A 24,700-nucleotide genomic window follows, 5' to 3' on the forward strand; every position below is an offset into this window, starting at 1 on the left:
CGGTGAATTTCATTGGCTCATTGGGAAAAAAAACGTATGCAGTAGGTTTCAGAGCCAAGGTTAACCGAATGTTAATGTTAAATGTCCGCCGAGCTTCACAGCCGTGTATCTCTGGCTTCTTAAAAGTTGTCTGGCTTCTTAAATGTTGTCTCCACTCCTTCTCCCTCCTTCTCCCCCCTCTCCACTCCTCTCCCCTCCTTTTTTAAAGGACTTACCATACACTGTGCTTTACACTGTCTTAATTACAGCACCAACCTCCCTGTTCATTGCGGTGTGTGTCTGTATCACCTATGCTTTGCACCATGTGAATTTCACTCAGACAGCGCTCCCTGAAGGAAGCGATTTGTTTGTGCGTGTGTGTGTGTTCCACTCTGATGGTCGCAGTTCCAGTTGTCGTTTTTTCAGGCGACTGCCGGCAACTTGACAGTCGCCGGCAGTCGTCTGAAAAATCGCCTAGGTGGGACAGGCACATTACTATGTGCAAAAAGGCTGATGTATTTGCATGAATAATAATACTGGTGCATAACCTAGTTATATTTGAGGAATCCTATGCAGTTTGCTGGTTTGGTAGGCAGGGCTTACTTTCATCATTGTATTGCAGCACTGCATGATTGTTTTTCCTTATTTACAAGAATCAAGGTAGTTTCTGTCTGCAGTCTTCATTGGGGAATATGTCATTGTTGGTGTTATATTGATTGAATTTCCCTCTGCTAAAAAAAATAGTTGCTCACAGTTTATTGTGGATGGTAAAGTACTAAATCCAGCAAATTACATTAAGGGCAAAGATACAAAGACAAACCAAACTTACTTGGATTAGAATAAATTGTCAGCATGTTTCTACAACACACTTTGCTCAATCCAATTTAGAGAGTGAACACTAGGCCATTGTCCTTTAATATAATATTTTATATCTTTAGACAATTAAATTGTTTGATTTCAAAGAGAGAGAAGATCAATCTCAATGAAAATATGCATAGATGTTGCTACATGAAAGACCAAGGCAGATTCGTCCATTGCAAATCCAGTGCAGATTTGTCCAGTGCATTTAAGATTTTTAAGCAAAGACTGCACACTTAAGCAATCCCAATGGCAAACGTTTTCAATTCAGCAGACAGTAATGAATGAATGCATAGTTTATGAATGAATGAATGAATGAATAGTTTTTTTCGGTCATACATTAAAAAGAACAAAACTTTACAATCTGTGTGAATATGAACCAACACTGTATTCATTTCACACAATGTTCACATAATCAATGACTGAAAAAGGAATAGGCTGAAGCCACAAAGCTTATTTTTGCCTATCCTATACAATCCATAAAATAACCCAGAATATCAGCATTTCAAATGAAAGAAAAAAAATAAATGTACCCTAAATTGTAATCATTACTTATTTTACATTCTAATCATTTTACATTATAATCCTTAATTATTTTACATTTTAAGGCTTTTTTGAAACTCAACAGAGAGCTACAAAATTTCAACTCATCACTAAGCCCGTTCCATAATTTGACTCCCAAAACTGAGACACATCTATATTTTACATTGGTTCTCACTTTACATGTTTCAAAAATACACAACCCTCTTAAATTATAATGTCCTTTTCTTAATAATTTTTTTTTTTGAATACTAACAGGAAGGCTTTTATTCCTAACTCGGAAAAGTAATTCTAATGTCTTTACATGCACAATATCCCAACATTTTAAGGTACCGGACTTTATGAATAATGGATTTGTAGTTTCACGGTAAGAAGCTTTAGGTATTATTCTAATAGCTCTTTTCTGGAGTTTAATTATAGGGTCTATATTTGTTTTATATACATTTCCCAAACTTCAAAACAATATGACATAGATGGCATTATAAGCAAGCAATACAATATATACAAACACTTCTTAATCAACAGATCCTTTGTTTTGTAAAGAATAGCAATGGATTTAGATAATTTCCGTTTGATGTCTTCTATATGTGGCTTCCAACAAAGTTTATGATCTTTAATCACTCCCAGGAATTTTGTTTGATATACTCTTTCAATTTCAACTCCATTTAAATTCAATTTTATTTCACAATTAACCCTGTCACAATTAACCTCACCAAACACCATAAATTTTGTTTTATTTTCATTTAGGGATAATTTATTAATATCAAACCATTTTTTTAGCACTATCAATTCTGTTTCTGCTGTTTTCAATAGTTCTTTTATATCATTCCCTGAACAGAATACATTTGTATCATCCGCAAATGTAACAAACTTCAACGTATTGGATACTTTACAAATATAATTTAAATAAAGAATAAATAACTTAGGTCCCAGTACCGAACCTTGTGGAACACCACAGGTTACTCTTCTAAGCTGTGATTCAGTATTATTCATTTTTACATACTGAAACCTATTACTTAAATAACTTCCCAACCAATTTTGTGTGACACCTCTTGTACCACAACATTCCAATTTCAGCAAAAGTAAGGAATGATCAATTGTATCAAATGCTTTACGTAAATCAATAAATATACCCATAGTGTGTAGTTTCTTATCTATTGCTGTTACTATATTTTCTACAAAATCCATCACCGCTAAAGATGTTGATCGATTACTCCTAAATCCATATTGATGATCATTCAATAACTCATATTTCTCAATGAAGTCATCAAGTCTATTCACAAATAGCTTTTCAAGTATTTTCCAAAATTGAGGTAGCAAAGACACAGGTCTATAATTTGATACAATATGTTTGTTACCATTTTTATAGATTGGAATCACCTTAGCCAATTTCATTTTATTGGGAAAAACACCTTTTAGAAAGGATTTATTGCGTATATAGGTAAAGGGCTCGAGGACACAATCAATTACTTCTTTTATAAGTGACATATCAATGGTGTGACCATCAGTTGATTTTTTATCCTTAAACTTTCTGACGACTTCTAACACATCATGTAATAATGAGTGATTGAAGAATTCTGTGCACTAATTGAAACTAGCTTGGAGCAATGAAGGTTTAGCCTCACCTCTTAAATGGCCATGATCAGCGCTGCAGGTTGTAGTACAGGTTGGGGTGAATTGTTCTGAAGAATGGCAAGGGAAAGAATAGAGCAAGCCTTCAGCTTTTCTAATGCTGATCCTGCTGAAAGAGTGAATAACTGGAGAGAGGTGGACTTCTGCCCAGAAAGCACTCAAAGGGAAAAAATTCTAGAGGTGAGAGGAGATGACCAAAAAAGCTGCTGCACATGTAGTTATGCCAGATGTATCACATAGTTTAACACGCATGCAGATGTGGTTGTGAGACAGTGAAATCCTGTAACTGAAGCAATTCATCAGCAACTGCAGAACTGGTCTCAAACTCGTCTCCTTGAAGTGCATTATTCTCCCTCGGCTAACAACAGTCTCTAACACTAAGCCCACATTTCTGACCATGCAAGAACTGCTCACCTCTATTCCAACACTCATACAGCTTAATCTTGAATCGTACGTACACTTCCACTTATTCATCCGAAAAATACACTTTAACCTGCACATTGCAACTCACTTACCAACAGTTGTCTTTCACTTCTTGCAGGAGAGGTAGTACACAGTTGTAGAATACAGCAGAAGATTGGTGGGAGGACCATTTGCTTGCATTAAGATGCAGAGGACCGAGTATTGATCCATAACCATGCAGCCATTGCCAAAATAGTGTCGCCACCAACTGAGGACAATATGATCCATCAGCCGTCATAGTTACCTGATACAATTTAGGTGATTTACACAAACCCCCACTATTTAACTATTCTTCTCATTGTGACAATATTCTTCTGCATTTCTTATTTTAAGGAGACAAGTTACACCAATAGAAGAGGTCCTAGCTAACAAGAATTTATGATCAGACAAAGAGTTCCCACTGAATCAGACAAACACACCCATCAGCTCAGATAATAGAAATTTGCAAGAAGTTGCAGTATCTACAGTTGAAAAAGGAGCAAGACCTAAGCATGCACTAGTTACCTATGTACTGCTACTGGTACTTTAGGTGGCATAATTAATATGGATTCTACAAAGAAATATACCGTTCCTGCACCATATGAAGCCACTATCTTCTGGATTGCACAATCTTGCAAAACCTGGCAACTGACACTTGCCGTTCAGCATCGAATTGTATCCCCCTCCACTTAGGAATGTAATAGGTGGTTTCCAGCTACTGTGTACCGGGGTTCCACTCACAGTTATGCAACATGTGCACAGGCCCTTTGGCCTAACTTATCCATTCTGACCAAGATGCCCATATATATCAGTTTCATTTACCTGCATTAATCCCATATCTCTCTAAACCTTTCCTATCTACTGTATGTACATGTCCGAATATCTTTTAAATGTTATTGTACCTGTACAACTCTTTTCACTGGCATTTCATGCCATATATCTACCACCTTCTGTCGAAAATGTTGATCCTCTGGTTCGATTAAATCTTTCCACTCTCACCTTAAACCAATGATCTCTAGTTTTTGATTCCCATACTCTGGGAAAAAAATTCTGTCATTCACCCTGCCAATTCTCCTCATGATTTTATACACCTTATATGATCACAACTCAATCTCCTACTTTAGAAGGAATAAAGTCACAACCTGCTCAAACTCTCACTATAGCTCAGTCCCTCGAGTTCTGGCAACATCCTCATAATTTTTTTCTGTATTCTTTTCAGTTTAATGGCATCTTTCCTAAATGTGTGTGATGAAACTGAACACAATACTCGAAGTACAGCCTCATCAACAACTTGTACAACTGCAATATAATATCCCAATGTATTTACTGAGTAGCCTTATCACATGTCAAAGGTAATTGTCACCACCTGTCCATCTGCAACATCATTTGAACTCTCTGGTTTTGCGAACATTGGTTCCCGGCGGGGTGGTGCCGAGAGTATTCCTGGCGGATGGGCCGCTGAGAACAATAGACAATAGGTGCAGGAATAGGCCATTCGGCCCTTCGAGCCAGCCATGATCAGCCATGATTCAATGTAATCATGGCTGATCATCCCCAATCAGTACCCCGTTCCTGCCTTCTCCCCATATCCCCTGACTCCGCTATCTTTAAGAGCCCTATCTAGCTCTCTCTTGAAAGTATCCAGAGAACCGGCCTCCACCTCCCTCTGAGGCAGAGAATTCCACAGACTCACAACTCTCTGAGAGAAAAAGTGTTTCCTCGTCTCCGTTCTAAATGGCTTACCCCTTATTCTTAAACTGTGGCCCCTGGTTCTGGACCCCCCCTAACATCGGGAACATGTTTCCTGCCTCTAGTGTGTCCAAACCCTTAACAATCTTGTATGTTTCAATAAGATCCCCTCTCATCTTTCTAAACTCCAGAGTGTACTAGCCCAGCCGCTCCATTCTTTCAGCATATGACAGTCCCGGTGAGGCGCCGAGGATGAAGAGGGACCTGGCGGGGGACCGCTCAGAATTAAGGCCACATGCGGCGGCCAGCCTGCATCTCCGCTGCGAGGGGATAAGATTGCACTGAACTTTTGACACTTTGTCGGCACCAGAAACATGGCAACTCTTTGCGTACTGCCTAGGTGAAATCTGCTGTATGATTTTACTGGATTGTATGCAAAAAGCAGAGTATTTCATTGTAGCTCGGTACACGTGACAATAAAGCATAATTGAATCATTGAATCACTCTCTCCCTTTCCTTTTCTCTGCTCCACGGTGAACAACCCACTCAGTTTAATTGGCAGGTAAGAAAAATAAATCAGCTTCCCATAGCAGGATTTCCCAGCTAAGCACCTGGATCCTGTGCATGTTTAGAGCACATCGTGTGCACATGAGAAAATGGGGTGTGATTGGAACTGTTAAAATATGATAACATTTTCTGAGTGGACAGTAAAAAATTGGTGGGATTGTCCCTTCAAACTGGGACTTCTTCCAGCTGGGCAAATTTGCCTTTGAAACATATCAGATAGTTTCATAGTATCAATGATAATTTAATTTGTGTTTAGGAGTGTATAGGAAAGTGAGATGCAAATTGAGTGAGTTACATGATTTAGGAACAATGTTTTCATTACGTGTCCATTGTCAGCCCAAATGGAGAAATGCATAAGCAAAATGTTCAGAGAAATGATATCAGACTTCTTATGTCCTAATGCATGGTTTTGACCCAAATGTTGAAAATTCCACCCCTCTCCCACCCCACAAAATCTGATCAAACCGCTGGTTCCTCCAGCAGATTGTCGTTACTCCATGGTTATGTTATTCCAACATTTTGAGTCTCTTGTGTTTCCAGACTTCAGCTAACATCTTAGTTGAACCATCAATATAAATCATTTTGAACTGTTGGGTATGCACCTTTGAGCAGTAATTCAAGCATCCAAACTCCTTCAACCCCAGTAAAGGAGGATTCCATTCGCATTTGTCTCAACCAGAAACAGCCTTTTCAACCAACTGACTAGAATTTTCCTGTGAGGCACATTGGACAGAACATTGCAGCTGACCGTGCAAGTTTGCTTGGTTTAAAAGATGGCTGAGACTGCATTATGTGAAAGAGGGTGATCCTGGTTGCTCTACCTGTTGAAAACCAATTGAAAAAAAGATATAACAGGACGGAATCAGACATGAATTTAAGTTTATAATGAACAGGTTTTCAAGCAGGAAGAAATAAATTCAAAAAACATCGGGGAGATGAAATGCGACAGTCACATTGATATTGTGCAATAAATTGCAGGCTACATTGGAAGCACATTGATGCATAGCAGTCAAGGTGCATAAATGTAATTAGAAATCTATCCATTCACTGGTGTAATCACAGCATGCTAATGCACAGGTCCTTCATCTATATAACTAATAGTCTCATCTTGACCACTTCCTGTCTGAGATGTATATTGATTTTATATAAAAACGGTACCATATATCACTATGATTTTTGGCATCTTACTCACAGTCCTCCTCCGCTGAGGCTGCCCGGAGGATTTTTCCGATCAATGAAAAATAAAAAAAGTTATGTTTAAATAATCTTGAGATCAGCTGATTTGTCCTCTCGCCTGTCAATCACCATGAAGAAGGTAAAAGCCCCTTCCGGGGGCGGGGGGGGCAGGACTATAAACCCCCGAATGCCTGGACGTGAGTCAGTCACTCTGGAAGATCGCGAGGGAGAGTCCACAACTGTGATTCTAAGCTGTGAATCAACTGAACTGTGAGTCTGCAATGTACTTGCAATAAATGATTTGTTATCCCTTAATGACAATGAGTTGTTTGACAATTTGGTGGCCTGCACTCTGATTGAAATGCTATGAAATTGAATGTGGTGGCCTGCACTCTGCTTGAAATGCTATGAAATTGAATGTGGTGGCCTGCACTCTGCTTGAAATGCTATGAAATTGAATGTGGTGGCCTGCACTCTGCTTGAAATGCTATGAAATTGAATGTGGTGGCCTCTACTCTGCTTGAAATGCTATGAAATTGAATGTGGTGACCTGCACCTGCTTGAAATGCTATGAAATTGAATTTGGTGGACTGCACTCTGCTTTAAATGCTACTTCAAGGGATAGCTGTGAGTGAACTGCCAGCCCACCAGCCCTGAGTGACTGATCTGCCAGCCCACCAGCCCTGATTAACTGAGCTGCCAGCCCACTAGCCCTGAGTGACTGCGTGTATATCATGCAGTCTCCGGAGATTTATGGGCAGTGATCCAGCAGATATTTACTCCAACTGAACATACTAGATTCCTAACAACCCTTGGACACTCGACACATGAAGCACTGGCAAACATAATAGCCAACGATAGTGCAAGCGAAGAGGCAGTTCTAACTGCCCTTGCGAATAATCTTCAGAAACCAATTGACCTAGCTGGAAGCTTGGATGTAAGACCGAAAACGGGGGAGGGAGCAGATGAATTCTTGGAACGATTTTCAGAATTGTACATGGACCAATCGGGTGACCGAAATTATGAAAATGGAGTAAATTCTCCACAAAACTGTGCCATCTTGCTGAATTGCCTTCCCACTAATGTGTCTGAATTAATTAAACATAATAACATGGACTGGAAAGAAAATAGTGCCAGTCAGATGGCTCGGGCAGTAAGATATCACTGGAAAGATGTAAAGAAGCAGGAGTCAGCCTGCAGTAAAACCAAAGACCAAGTATGTAATCAGGAAAGAGGCGCCAAAATCTGACTCTGAATCATGGCGCCCCAGAGTACCAGCAAATTATGGATTAGGAGAAATTAGGGTTCGGTATCACAGAGAAATACCTGCCCTAGAGCCAATCCCACAGAGACCAAGTTTGAGAAGACACCGAACATTGGGACTAGGCCAGTGTTATACTTGTGGGGGAATGGGTCACTGGAGTAGGGAGTGTCCAACCAAAGAGAGGAACGAAAGAGGGGATCACAAAAGAGATTGCTGAGATCAGAGGGAGTGGAGAAATCCCAGAGATCAACAAGATCACAGCGAGCAAAGAGGAAACTGGCAGGAAAATCAAGAACCAAGAGGGCAAATAACATTTTCTCAAAATAACCCATTTTCACGCTTATGATTAGAACCTGTCCAGTTTTCAAGGACAAGTCTGCCAGTATCCCATCTCTGATCCAGTTGAAGTAGTATATAGAGGAAAGGCAATCAGACACAGATTTGTGATAACAACTGGATTGGATTGCAATTTAATGGCTGGAGATTTTCTCTACACTTTCCAATTGAAGATAGAATGCGGCGATAGAGGGATAGTAATAACTCCCTGGGCTCCCATACGGCAGTGTTACTCCATAGTGACCCCTCAACAGTGGTCCTTAGATCTGGATGGAGAACCCCCCCCCCCCACTCCATGTTACACTGGCTTACGACAGGAGTGGGAAGAATAAAGAACTGGAGGCCTTCTTTAAACCATATGGAGGACAGGACTGGGAGATAAGATTTGGCACGAAGGAAAGAAGAAAGCTGCAGAATACACTGAGGTACCAGTAAGATTAAATAAATTATCCAATAAATCCAGGAGCAATGGTGGAAAAGAGTAATCACTATGGCAGACCCGAACAATTATAAAGATCTAACTAAATAATGTTGAGTTTTGTTAGGCCTCCAGGACAGTGTTACCTTCCTATGTCATCATCTGGGGGAGTGAGATATATGAGTATGTGAACCCTCAAGAATGGGCAGAAGACACAGCTCAGGTAGGATGTGTGAGCATCAATCCCATCCAAATAGCTCCCAAGAAAGTGGTAACACTTTTCCTTTAATATCCAAGGAGACCATAGGCCACCAACAGCATTGACAGATTGATTCGGGGAATGCCAGAATCAATCTACCAGAAATATAAAGGTTGCCCCTCACAGTAACATCCCTACTCTTGCAGTTCCGAAACTGAAAAAAGAAGATCAATATGGACTGGTACAAAATGTAACAACAATCAACTCAGTTGTAAAGCTGCTCCATACGTACACTAGTGCCAAACCCTGCTAACATCTTAACTCAGAAAAATTAAGGAGTTAACACATCATACCAGCGAAGAAGATGAATCGAGTCTCAATGAATTAAGAAGGTACAAGAAGCTTCCAGAGATTAAAAGAGATCACGGCGGCAGGCTCCAACTTTGGAAAGATAATTGTACAACAGCCCCTTCTAGTCCTACTGCGTTGTTTTGTCTGAATGGGCAACCTCAAGTCTGACATAAAAACATGGGAATAGACGTAGCTCTGTAACCAGGGGACATCCACTCTGCACCCAAATTCTAACTGCCATGCATTACAGTTCACAACCGATTGCAAATTTGATCCTCTATCAGGAAATTGTAGAACATAGTTCCAAAACCTAACACTTAACAAAGGCTTACCAGAATAGCATGGGATCTATTTCAGAAATAATTGAACATTTTGATCTAGTCATTGTACATAAATTAACTTTGTATCTTTTCTTCTCTCACCCCCAGAAAAGCAGACAGAAGCAGGACAGGACTGTTTAGTGATCATCAAGGAGAGGACGTCTGTGAGAGAGGACTTAAGAGACATAGAGGACCTGGACATGACTTTTTATGTAGATGGAAGTTCATCTATTGAACCGTGAGGAGAGAAATTGTCTGGGTATGCAATTATTAATTAGGATGGGAAAAATGTGGTAGCAGTTGCCTTTGGGTCGTCTTGTTTAGCACAATAGGCTGAATTATTTGCTTTAATTTGGAATTGCATTATTGGAAAATTTGAAAATAACTATTTACAATTATATGAAAATAGGAGATTTCTGGCTTCATTAGGGACTCAAATTTCAAAAACATCTTTGAAGTTGGAAACCATCATAGACAAACTACAGGTTAATTATAGTTCATTTAATCAATTGATTATTGTTAACCAGGATAGTAATATCACCTTTTATGGTGAAGTAAGAGCTGAACTGAACTAACTTGCCAGCTTACTGACAAAGACACTGCATCATAGTCAGTGGAGACAAGATGTTTAAGAGGGTTTATGTGGAATGCCACATTGGATTAGACTGAAAAGATTGCTTGGGAAAAGTTACTGAGATGCGACACAAGATCCCTTTAGGTGCAATATAGATTTACCACTAGTTCTAAAACTGTTTATAGTAATATTTAAATCAAGCAGGACTACGGGTGCTGTCTGTATAGAGTTTGTACGTTCTCCCCGTGACCTTCGTGGGTTTTCTCTGAGATCTTCGGTTTCCTCCCACACTCCAAAGACGTACAGGTTTGTAGATTAATTGGTTTGGTGTAAATGTAAATTGTCCCTAGTCTGTGTAGGATAGTGTTAGTGTGTGGGGATCATTGGTCGGCGTGGACTCAGTGGGCTGAAGGGCCTGTTTCCACACTGTATCTCTAAACTAAATTAAAACTAAACTAAAGGTGATATGATCGATATTGGCGTGACTTGTGAATTTTTTAGGTTGCAGGATGGAAGCTATTACATTTATCATGAAACTCTTAAAATAAGTGCTAACTCAATAACTTTTATTGAAGTGGCATAGATGACTACAGTTAAGAACTTCTTGATTATGCTCTTTTTATGTAGGGAAACTAGGAAAAACATATATTTGCATAAGATTTGTGCAGTAGGAATTTGTCACTGTGGTCTGCCAGCAATGGTGAGCAGTAATGTCTCCTCATTACACACTTGCTCCTATAATGTCACCAAAACAAGAGGAATCGAATATAGGAGCAAAGAGGTCTTTCTGCAGTTGTACAGAGCCCTAGTGAGACCACACCTGGAGTATTGTGTGCAATTTTGGTCCCCTAATTTGAGGAAGGACATTCTTGCTATTGAGGGAGTGCAGCGTAGGTTTACAAGGTTAATTCCCGGGATGGCGGGACTGTCATATGCTGCGAGAATGGAGCAGCTGGGCTTGTACACTCTGGAGTTTAGAAGGATGAGAGGATATCTCATTGAAACATATAAGATTGTTAAGGGCTTGGACACACTAGAGGCAGGAAACATGTTCCCGATGTTGGGGGAGTCCAGAACCAGGGGCGACAGTTTAAGAATAAGGAGTAAGCCATTTAGAACGGAGACGAGGAAACACTTTTTCTCACAGAGTGAGTGTGGAATTCTCTGCCTCAGAGGGCGGTGGAGGCAGGTTCTCTGGATGCTTTCAAGAGAGAGCTAGAGAGGGCTCTTAAAAAATAGCGGAGTCAGGGGGTATTGGGAAGAAGGCAGGAACGGGGTACTGATTGGGGATGATCAGCCATGATCACATTGAATGGCGGTGCTGGCTCGAAGGGCCAAATGGCCTACTCCTACACCTATTGTCTATAGTCTGAAATCATTATCACTGCCTACTGGGACTCCTTGGATTTGTTACCTGTGAACAATCAACAGAAACTATTAGCAGCATGAAAAGTTCTGATTTTCTTTCCCTATTGCATGCAAAAGGGGTTATTTTAAAAGCAATAAGACTGAAATTGGTTGTAATCACATGCCTTTTTACCTGCTATCTTCAAGGAAAGTGGCTATCAGCTAACGCTGGCTTAATTAAATTCAGTGTCCACTGTGTGGGGAAGTGTAAAAACAAATCTGCAACCTGTCGATCTTTCAAATAACGATTTGAATATCACTGAAGCAATTTAATGCAGCCATCCTTATGGATACAAATGGTTAAATGGAGATATAAAGACATGGGTGTGCTTCTGCAGCTGTGCATAATTGGTTAGAAAGAACCTTGAATTCTGTGTCCCTGTGTTACATCAAGAAACATTGATTTTATAAAGGGCAGTAAAAAAATATAAAATTAGGCCCATATCCATCAGAGATCAAAGTTTTTATACAAGCTAACAATATGGGCCGAGGAGACATGATATGATGGAAGAAATGAATGGCAGGGTGCCACATGCAGAAATAAATATTCCACCTGAGCAGTTTCATGTGGTGAATCAAAAACTGATCATGTGATTAATTAAGCCCCACAGGCTGTGGAGAATGGGGATAAGGAGTTGGTACTGCTGTTAACAACAGCAGTCAGAACTACAGCAGTCAAATTTTCCCTCTGGGGATGAATAAAATTTTATCGTGTCGTATCATACCATAGTCAGAGCGACCCTACTTGTAGCCAAAGTCATCAAGCCAGGCAATGGATAACTGAGCAACATTCATGCATAGCAGCCGTCAACCAAGTTAAAGATTTAGAAGTGGAATCATTTTATTGATTTTAAAGTGGCAAATTGATTTGTAATTGTGATAGCAGTATTACAAATCAGGGGAAGGTGGTTTTCAATCTTTGTAAAGATTAAAGGGTAGGGGTAGAATATTTTCCAAATGCTGGGCAGAATATAATGGGCTCACTAATACTCCACCCACCATATTGATCGCAGAAGAGGCTAACGATCCAGGAATATTGGCATTACTAGTGATTTCTCCAGCATTTCTGCCAATATTCCATCTAATTCCTGTTTAAGATTGGGAGAAGTCAGCCACAATGATTATATATTTGAATAAATGCAAAGTGCTTACAGATGCTCATGAGGGAAAATTATACCATAAGAATATAATACATAAATTATTGAGGAGATAACAAAACTAGTAGATGGGGAAACTGCAGTCAGTGTGGTAAACACAGACCTTCAGATTGCTTTTGAAAATGTACCAGACAAGATTGAGGAAGATAACAAATGTATGGATTTAATTGATAGAAAATAAAAGTTAAATGGAGGAGAGTAGAGATGAGTTTTGAGCAGTTTCCCAGAGTGATCGAATAAGGCAGATGCACCCATGGTAATCTGTTCTGTTCATTGTGATAGCAATGATTTGCTTCAGGATAGAGTGAGTTGTGGTAAGATTTTAGAATAGAAGAGCATATTATATCTTTCTAATGAGTGGAGACTGCTGGGAGACATGATTAAAAATTGAATGTCTGGAAAGTGGCAGATGGAACATAATGTTATTAGCTGTGAGTTAAAAGGTTTTGATTAACAACAAATATAAAAGTGAATGGTTAAAGAATAGTGGGATTTAGGAATTCATTTTCAACAGATATTAAAAATGGCAACTAAAGTGGGAAAGATCGTAAAACAGCAATTTAAATGTTGGGTTATTGGCAAGGACTAAAGAATAAAAGAAAACTGTATGACATCAATGAATCCATATAAAACTTCAACAAGTCTAATGCTGAAATATTAGCCAAAACTTTCCTAAGGAACACCATAAGCTCCATGTGAAACTGGTAACATTTCCCTTTGTAATTTCCAGGAAGAAAATTCCTGTGCAAGTGAGTATATAGAGTTATTGAATCATAAAACATATACAGAACAGAAACAGGTCTTTCAGCCTGAGGTACACAAAAATGCTGGAGAAACTCAGCGGGTGAAGCAGCATCTATGGAGCGAAGCCTGACTTGTCCATGCCAACCAAAATGTCTCCCTAAACTAGTCCCATTTGCCTGCCTTTGAGTATATGCCTCTATCCACACACCTAAATGTCTTCTGAACATTATATTGTTCTCAACTCTACATGTACCTCTGACAGCTCATTCCATCCACCCTCCACATGAAAAAGTTGCTCCCCAGGTTTTTTTTTAACATTTTCAACTTGAATCTATGCCCTATAGTTTTAGATACCCCTACCCTGGGGAAAAAAGATTGTGACTCAACTGTAATTTCAGCTCATCTCAGCTATTTTTTAGTGCTTATCTCAAGCAGGTGGATTTGCTTAGGAAAACAACCAGGTTCACTTTGTAAAAAAAACAAAAACATGAGGTCTTGGGTCATTCAGGTGTAAGAACACCTAATAATAAGATAATATAAATGTTTCTTTCTCTGAGATAACTGAGACTAGGTTATCTGTGTCCCACATAATTTTTATAGACTTTTATAAAATGACCATTCAACCTCCTATGCTCCAGGGAAAAGAGTCCCTGCCTAACTTGTTTCTCCTTGCAACTCAAGCCCTCCAATCATGGTAACACCCACATGAATCTCTTCTGCACCTTTCACAGTTTAATGATGCCCCACCTTTTGCTTGGTGATCAGAATTGCACACAATACTCCAAGTGCAATCTCTCTACGACTATAGGTGGACACAAAAAGCTGGAGTAACTCAGTGGGACAGGCAGCATCTCTGGAGACAAAGGAATAGATATGGCGATTATGTTTAACCTCCATGGTAACTAGATGTAGCGATTATGTTTAACCCATTATTTACATCGTTATAGTTTGAAATGCCTTATTTGCTTTTTCATTTATATATGAAGAGATGTAGATTGCATAATTGCATGTTAGCCAATTAGGAATGCTTAGTTATTATAACTCTGCCTAATTATAACATTTATAGTGTAAGGAACTCGCCCACCTGCCTGCCAGTAGCTTGCAGTAGTGAGAACGTGTGATGTTCTATTTAGATGATCACGACCTGAACAATAAAGATGCTTGTTGCTTTAACCTGTGTGAGATTAAGCTCTTACAGGTACAATACAACGTACATGTGTAACATGACCTAATGCCCTCACCAATGAAGGCAAGCAAGCCAAATGCCTTCTTCACAACCCTGTCTACCTGTGCTGCCACTTTCAGGGAATTATGTACCTGCACGTCAAGGTCTCTCTGTTTTATTACTCCATCCAGTCCTATCATTTATTGTGTAAGGCTTGCCCTAGTTTACTTTACTGAAATGCAACATTTGTCCGAGTTACAGTAAATCTAGATTACTAGATCCTGGATAAGCTAATCTTGAATAAGCTTCTTCACTGTCCACTACACCGCCGGTTTTGGTGTCATGATGAATCATTGGGACTAGGCCAAGACAATTAGATTGTTTCTAGAGATGACAATGAAGGAAGAAAATGCAAGATAAATTATAATGAGATTTAAAGCAGAGTGTGCAAGAAAGATTTAGTGAATTGAAGAGTCTGAATATCTCTAAAATATACCCACATTCAAAACCAATTAAGAAATAATTATGCTATTAAAATAATAAATTAAGAAAAATGAAACAATTTAAACAAATGTAGAACATTTGAGTTAACTTAATTAATTGAAAACAAAATTACTTGAAAAGTATTGTTTCTTTGTTGAAATGTATGGTGTCGCTTTCAGGAAATTTGAACTTGACTACTGGACTCCAGTCCAATGTCAGAGCAAAATTCAGCGCTGGTGACTGAAGCAGAACAAAGGCAGCGATATTTATGGGAAGTGAGGATGGAGGTGAGGTGAAGGAGTAGTGGATTGTAGAGCCAGTGGTGTCAGATTCAAAGGAAAATAGGTTCTACCCCCCATTGAGTTTGTGCAGACCCACAAACACCCATCTACACTAATTTTACTCTAACCCATTTTACTCCTCCACATTCCCATCAACTCTCTTCAGATTCTAGTTCTCATCTGCACACTATGGTCATTTTCTAGTCACCAATTAAACTACCACTCTGCACTGTTCTAACATCTAGGAGGAAACACGGTACCCAGAGGAATCCCACATGGTTCTAATGAGAAAGTATAAACTCCAAACAGACTGCACTAGACATTCAGCCTGAAGAAGGGTCTCGACCTGAAACATCACCCATTCCTTCTCTCCAGAGATGCAGCCTGTCCCGCTGAGTTACTCCAGCTTTTTGTGTCTATCTTTGGTTTAAACCAGCATCTGCAGTTCCTTCCTATACACTGGATATTAGGATTGATCTCAAGCCATTGGAACTGTGAGGCAGTAAATCTACTATCTGCACTAGTGTGCCATTCTGTGATTGATTAAAAAAAAGGCACAGCAGCACAGGGAGTTTGCCTAGTTTAATATCAGGATCTGATAATCATCTTTTCTTTTCCTCTGCCTGGTAGCTGACCAAATTCACAGAATGGCCAACTGCTGGATAGGAAAGTCGGCACCAGGTGTGGCTGGGAATGGTTGTTGGTAATTAGGAGATATTGGGGCATGGTTGGTTTGTTGAAGGGGTGGCAGTGGAGAAGGTGTGTCTTTAGTGTCTTCCCCTTACAGTGATAAACCATTTTAAGGGCATCATTAAGTGACAGACAACAGCATATTTTGTACAAAGGAACAATTGTAAAAAAAAACCCAATTCACTGTGGTCCAGTGGTAGAGTTGCTGCCTTACAGAGTTGGACACGGGCTCGATCATGACTACCGTTGCCATCTGTACGGAGTTTGTACGTTCTCCCTGTGACCACGCAATTTTTTTCCGGACGCTCCTGTTTCCTCCCACACGCCAAAGATGTATAGGTTTGTAGGTTCATTGGCTTTGGTAAATGTAATTTGTCCCTTGTATGTAGGATAATGCTAGTAAATGGGATGATCGCTGGTCAGCATGGACTCGGTGGGCCAAAGGCCCTGTTTCCATGCTTTATGTCTAAAGTAAAGTCTAAATATGGCAATTATATCAATAAACAGGAAAGGGGAAGGCAATAGTTTGCTCCGTGCACAAATAGAACCTACACACTCTCCTACTTGGCTCATCCCATCTCCATTCAGCAGATGCATTGCCTAAGACGATGAAACCATCCACAACAGTTCTCAGTCTCAAAATGTACTTGGGGAGCCTGTTAAATATCAAAACATGTGTCTCTCCTCTCCAACCACAGTCACAAATATTTCAAGGCCTGTTGCCATGAAGATGGTCATAATTGAGTATGTGATTAATTTGAGGGGTGGGAGGAGGATGGTGGTGGTGGAGAAGGGAGGTGAGCACATTTTTAGCCATCCCAAATACTCTCACAATTGCCAAGAGAGAGAAGGTAGTTAATATTAATTACAATGTTTAAATTTATTATGTGTAGGAAGGCACTGTAGTTGCTGGCTTGCACCGAAGAAAGACACAAAATGCTGGAGTAACTCAGTTGGTTTGTCAGCACCTCTGGAGAAAAAGAATAGGTGACGTTTCAGGTCGAGACCCTTCTTCAGACCTGTCCAGCATTTTTTGTATATTTACATTTATTACGTCTTTCTTACTTTCTTCAAACTGAACAATTCTGATTAGTTCTTCTCTCCACATAAGATAAATGATGTACTTCTAAAGCAACTTCGTTGGAATTTCAGATATGATTCAGTCAAGAGGTCTGATTTAATGAAATTTAAATGTCCAGGACAGCAAATATTTGTTTGCAAATTTGTTGCTTCTGATATTTTATTCTGTTCCATGAAATAATGCATAATTGAAATGAAATGAATGTCTACCTGACTAATGACAAAACATATTTCTGAACCAACCAGATAGTTACAAAGAACCAGATCATTTCTCAGTCACTCATTGAATATGATTACTGATCCAAATGTCGTATTGAAGTGTAGAATCTGGAGATTGAACCTTCAACAATTATTTAGTACATTGAACATTCTGTCAGTCCAATCATTTTCTGGACATCAACAACATATTTTACATTATATGCTGTATAATAAATTGCATTTGTAAAGATTTGATTGCAGCATGAATGGATGTCCATGTATGTTGTTTAAAAGGAGTAAGGAGAGAAATTGCATATTTGCTGACTGCAATTTTTTAATCCTCTCTGCCTACAGGAGTAGTCCGAGATGATGGTAACCCGAGTCATTATCTTCAAAAAAGGAAAAAAAAAATCAAGTAATTACAGGAAATTAGATTAACCTCAGTGCTCAATCCATTCTAAGGCATAGAATAAACCATGAATAAATCACAGTTTCATTGAGGATAGTCAACGTGGATTCATTAAGGAAATGGTGAATTTGACTAATTTGAACAAATACTTTAGAGGTCATCACACAGAAATGTGATGAAGGCAGTCATTTGACATAGTCTACATATAAATTAGCAAGGCTTATGACATTTAGCCTTAGTTTTAGTTTTTTAGTTTTAGAGATACTGCGCGGGTACAGGCCCTTCAGCCCACCGAGTCTGCACTGACCAGTGATCCCCGCACACTAACACTATTCCACACACGCTGGGGACAATATACATTTATACCAAGCCAATTAACATACAATCCTGCACGTCTTTGGAGTGTGGCAGGAAACCGAAGATCTCAGAGAAAATCCATGCAGGTCACGGAAAGAATGTACAAACTCTGTAAAGACAGCACCCGTAGTCGGGGTCGAACCTGGGTCTCTGGCACTGTAAGCTCCGTAAGGCAGCAACTCTACCGCTGCGCCACCGTGCCAGTTTGTTCCACATGACTTTTCAAAGAGTAAAATCTCATAGCATTGAATAGCACAGAAACAAGCCGGTCAGTCCACCTTGTCTGTGCGACTTGTTATACCTATCTACACTAATACAATTTACCCATCCACCAGAAATTGCAGTGAATTGTGGGCGCAGCCCAGATCATCACACAAACCAACCTCCCTTCCATTGACTCCATTTGTACACCTCACGCTGCCTCGACAAGGCCAGCAGCATAACTAAGGACAAGTCGCACTATGGCCACTCCCTCTTCTCCCCTCTCCCATTGAGCAAAAGGTATGAAAGGTATGAAAACACACACCTCCAGATCCAGGGACAGGTTCTTCCCAGCTGTTATCAGGCAACTCAATCATTCATTAACCAACTAGAGAGCTGTCCTGAACTACTATCTACCTCAGCGGAAATTGGAGGAACAGCACCTCATATTCCGTCTGGGGTCCTTGCGTCCCCTTGGCATCAACATTGAATTCTCCCAATTTGGCTAGCCCGTGCTGTCCCCCCTCCCCCCCTCCCCTTCCTTCACCCTCTAGCTGTCTCCTCCCATCCGCCCGCCCTCGGGCTCCTCCTCCTCCTCCCTTTGTCCTTCTTTCTTTCCCCACCCCCTATCAGTCTGAAGAAGGGTTTCGGCCCGAAACGTCGCCTATTTCCTTCGCTCCATAGATGCTGCTGCACCCGCTGAGTTCCTCCAGCAATTTTGTGTACCTACTATCTACCTCATTAGTTTGTAGATTATACAAAAAAATTGGTTATAAGATTGGCAGCGAGCAAAGATTTGAAATGCAAAATAATTCAGATGGTACATTTGGTTAAGAACAAAAATAAAAAATAGATTTCAGTCCAGAGATGTGTGAGTCAACGCAAGGGATCTTCTGCACCTCACCCTCCACTTGTTGGCACAGGAAGAGCTCCTCTGATAGATTAAATCACCATGGATATACTTTCATGGTTGTTTGAGCTACATCGAGGCAAATGGATTACCTCATAAAACTTGCTGAAAGAATGCACAAATAAGTTTTAAAAAACAGTCAAATCAAATTATGATACTTCGGGGAGTCAAGAAATAAACTGATCTCATTATTTGATCGGTGAAATAGTTTACTGTAGCCCAGGAATGGACACATTTCTCTCAAACATTCATTGGTGGGCAATACAGTCATCCCCACTCAGTTCATTCTGAATTGACAGAACAAAGAATTCTGTCATCTGATTGGCGAATAGATAGAAGACCCAATAGGGACTTGTCAAAAGTTTCAGCCATGTTGCACATTAGTTTAGTTTAGAAATACAGCATGGAAACAGGCCCTTCGGCCCACCGAGTCCATGCTGACACTAGTTTATGTTACCCCACTTTTCCTATCCCTACACGTTAGGAGCAATTTACAGAGGCCAATTAACCTACAAACCTACACGGCTTTGGGATATGGGAGGAAACTGTAGCACTGAAGGAAATGCAAGCGGTCACATGGAGAACATGCAACCTCCGCACAGACTGCACCCGAGGTCAGGATCGAACCCGGGCTTCTGGTGATGCAAGACAGCAGCTCTCTCACTGTGCTTTTGTTAGGGGAACAAAAATGTTCTCTCAAATACAGCTCTTTCCCAGATTATTGAAAATACGACTGCCTAATATAAGAGTTCATGCTAATACATTCGAATATTTAGATCCAGTATGAGTTACTATTCTATTTGTAGTTAGCTATTTAAATAACCTTGGGTAAAAAAAGTTCCTTCTCTTGACATCGGTGTTGACAGAATCTGCATTCAACTTAATTGGGCTCCATGTAGCTTTCTGCCCAGAGGGCGCCTGATGATCGGTATAAAGGAAACTACAGCTTGTACCTTGGTAATCCCACAAATGCATTGATAAGGTCATCTTTATATAACCTACCATTTATTACAGTTCACTGAAAGAATATAAAAAAGGTAACATCGCACATCAAAAAACGGTAATTTTAAGCAAACCTTCTTTAGTGTCAGGTTTAATATCTATTTATTAATATGAACAATTATTCTAAGGTGATGAGAGCTAAAATTACATAATTGTACATCTCTAGAAAAGTCGTGAGTGGATCTTTCTTCTGGTTAAAGTTTACTTAATTAATGGTTCATGGACATCCATTTATCGTGCCTGCTGTGTAAAGGATGGCACTAATACTTTAAGGTCAGAAGCAATATGAACATATTTTAAGTGAGTTGTGGATGAAACATTTAGCCTGGCCCAAAACCTTTGAGCACCTTCTTCAGCAGGGAATGGCTAAGAGCACCATGTTAGCGAGGATATAGACCAAGAGCAGATACACCAACTACTAACAAAACTCCGCAATGCTCTGAAAAACAATACAGCATCATTTAAAAAGTCAATGATTGAGAATAATTGTAGAATAATTAGAGGAAGGATGCTAAATGAAAATTGGACAAGGCGCCAATTTTTGTTTTTAGCTTTATAACAAAAAGTTACAATTATTTATTTTAACAAATCTTTATAACTTCCTCCCCCAATTCAAAAATTTTCCAAGTAAATTCCATTTTTACAAGTATAATGTTTCCTCTGAACTGATCACCATACATGCAACTTCACAGGGTATCATGTCCACCTTAACACACCCATCCACTATAATCAGGCGAGCATTAACAACGGACTTGTGATCAGTTTGCAACTAACCAAACTGCAATGTCACAAGTCAGTCAGTTCATTCAAATCCTACTGAAAGGGCTGCCAAACACTGAAATCACATGTTACTATTATGAAGACATGTATGTTTGACTCTACATTACATCAGTGCTACACTTCTATAAAGGTTAAGCTGATCTCTTGTACTACAACAGAACTGTCTTGGCATCAGGGCCCAGATCTGGATCTACTCCAATTCCTAGCAGTAGGACTTGCCAGGCATGAGCCAGAAAGAGAAGGATACCTGGGACTGTTTAAATTATCTAAATGTCAGGATGCCAGAGGATACTACTTGAATGAAATATATAATTCGAATGTATTCATCCATTTGGACCCCATAATGATAGGGCTGAGGAAATGAGTCATTCTGGGCTCCAGATAGATATACTTGCCTAGATATTCAGGAGCTCTTACTTGGGTACTGCGGCAAGACACTGGTGACCAATTTCACTGAAAAAATTACTTTCATCCAGAAGATGTGCTGGTTTGTACTCTTCTCTGAGGTTGGCTACTATGGTGATTGGGGATTGGGAGAGAGGTGTGCCTTGTTGCAGGTTGAGGGTTGGTTGGCTTATATCGGGATTGGAACCATCTTGGTTTGTTTGAAGTGCGTGGGGGGGATGAACTCCTGGAGGTGGAAATTGAGTCTGATAGGATTAAGATTGAGATTTTCAATTGAGCAGTTTACAGAGTTACGTGTGGTGTGATGTGGTGGGATGGAGATCACAGAAATGTCGGGAGAATTGATGCATTAATTAGAGCATCAGTTCTCTACTGGAGCATTGGGTGAAGGCTTGTGCAGTGAAGAAACCTTTGGATGAATTTACTTAAGGCAATTTACTGGTGGCCTGCTGCTGTAACTACATTGCTGGTTGATAGGCAAAGACGAAATGCAATGCATCCTCTACCCCGGCAATGCTCTCACAGAACCATTTATTTGCATGCAATTGTTTCATCGTGTGTGTCTCCAAGGCAAAAATTGTATCAGGATCACTAGGTGGACTCACTGCAGCCAGTGCCTAGTTGAATCTTAAGACTAATCGGAATATAATTAAAAATAGGGGTTATCACATTTCACTCTGGAATAACTGTTTCAGATGCATTTGTTGAAAAAAATGTGTATTTTGATTTCTAGGCACTTATGTTTTATAACTCTCTATGAAACAGGTTTCCACGCCACATCAGGTTGAACAGAACCTAAATTCTGTGATCAATTAGGACGGCTGCTTGTAAATGATGATGTACACAGAAGCATTTATTTGAAGAAGGGTCTGAAGAAGGGTTTCGGCCCGAAACGTCGCCTATTTCCTTCGCTCCATAGATGCTGCTGCACCCGCTGAGTTTCTCCAGCATTTTTGTGTACCCTAGCATTTATTTGATCTGATATTGTATTTCTCTCTTTGGAGAAATATCCCCAGACACGGATTTGGTGTCTGAAAAGCTCATCGGAGTTAGTGTTCTGTATTACATATTTATTTCTTGAGTTCAATAAATTCTTTACTGACTTTGGAATTATTTCAAAATTAACATTGCAGACGCCAAGAGACTATTAAAACTGCCTGATGAGTTAAGGCGGAAACCCAGAATAATGAGTAAAATATAGGAATAAAATGAGAAGAAATGTTGCAACTCACTGAATTGAGAATCTTTGGAGTTCTCTACTCCAGAGGACTGTGAATGCTTAGTTGAGGACTATTATTAAGGCTGACATTAACATTTGGACAAAAGGGGAATTGTGAGATGAGATTAGTCTGGAAGGTGTACAAATTCATCTCTGATCTTACTGATCAGTGGAGTAGTCTTGATAGGATGTATGCCCTGTTCTATTCTCTGCATTTTTTGTCACTTAGACTTCAGATACGAGTATAATTCCTCCAAGGAAAAGAATGGAAAGTGCAAGTTACAACATTGTAATGATTCAACAGAAAGCAAACACAAGACGATATGTTAAAGAATCAGTTTTATCAGAAAGAGCATAGACTAGTCACTTGTGACAGTTAAGTCACTGTGAAATGTAACAGTCCCAGAGTCTAGAGACTGAAATATTTGCTTTCCCCATTCAAATGAAACAAGGAAAAAGATTAAATGCTTCATCAATGGCTTTAGAGAAGTTCTAGCATCTCAATGTCAACACAATAAAGAACTAAGCACTTCACAAATTTATCCCACAATGGTATTTCATTAGCGTAGCATTTGGTATCATTTATGTCCATTGTGTCATTGAAAAGTTCAATGACACAAGAAGCTACTTCACATATTATTTTAGTGTTTTCTGTAGACTTTATTTTGATCATTTGTTTATTTAGGATAACAACTGAACAATAATTTGGAAAATATTGCACAATAGAATATAACTCATTCAATGTTCTACGTTCTGTTAGCCAGAGGAATGGAGATACAGGAGATGCAGTCGCTGGAATCCTAGCCATGCCAATTGTCACCTCCAAGATTGGAATAATGGATCATTGTGGAGCTGCTGCACACATTGGAGTCAGCATACGTGAACTCTATCTACCTAGACGCCTGGTTTCCCAGATGTGTAGGACTGGATGGGCGGTCTGCGGAGCCTGAGATCCCTCAGTGGGGACCCCGGAGGAGAAGAGCTCCGACCGCCGGCTCACGGCCTACAATATCTTGCGGTGCTTCTAGCTGCGGCGCGGCGGGGACTTAGATCTTCGACCGCTGGCCTGCGGCCTAAATCACCTTGAAGCCGTGGTCTCCGGTAGGGAAGAACCGATTCGGGACTTACCTTCCAGAAGAGAGGGCCTGTACATCTGGACGCCCGCAGCGGCGACTACGGAGGTTTGTGGTCCTGACCACGGGGAAAATGGAGGAGGACTGACTGAACTTTGTGCCTTCCACCATACTGATGAATGCTGTGGTGGATGATTTTGTGTTAAATTTTTATTGTGTATTGTGTGTTCTTTTTTATTGTGCCGCTGCTGGCAAATTAATTTCACTGCACTTCATTGTGTATGTGATGAATAAATCTGACTATTGACTATTGACTGACCCTTCTCACCTGAGATGGATGCCATGGGTCAGAGCAAGCTTTGAGTGGTAACTCATCCTCAGCCAGCAGCCAACTGGTTTCTAAAGGTCTCCGATAGCCAGAGACAAGTAAAAATAGTGGTAAATAAAACAAAAATGGAATAACATCTTAAAATACTCAAGATAGACACCAAGTGGTGGAATAGCTCAGCGGATCAGGCAGAATCTCTGGAGAAAAACGATGGGTGACATTTTGAGTTGGGATCTTTAAAAATACCTTGAAATAAAGTACATCAAAATCATAAGATTTTTTGTAATCATAAGGTTTATAACGGAAAATCTTCTGGATGCTGTACATTTCTGAAAGGTCTTAATTTTGATAGCTTTTCCACCATTTGCAGTATGCTTTTCTCAATCTAAACCTAATCCACTTGGTTGGGGAGATTGGAGCTGTTGCTATTTTTACCTTTGCAACATTTGCTTAGCAGGTACAACCTT

The 24,700-nt window shown here is 39.9% G+C and overlaps 1 protein-coding gene across 2 annotated transcripts in view; it reads right to left on the reverse strand.

Annotated features, from left to right (window-relative positions):
- Positions 1–24,700, reverse strand: part of kcnip4 (potassium voltage-gated channel interacting protein 4) — an 817,169-nt gene that overhangs the window by 74,609 nt on the left and 717,860 nt on the right. The window lies entirely within an intron of this gene.

The sequence above is a fragment of the Amblyraja radiata genome, chromosome 1 (genome assembly GCF_010909765.2).
Source record: "Amblyraja radiata isolate CabotCenter1 chromosome 1, sAmbRad1.1.pri, whole genome shotgun sequence".
NCBI classification, from domain to species: Eukaryota; Metazoa; Chordata; class Chondrichthyes; order Rajiformes; family Rajidae; genus Amblyraja; species Amblyraja radiata.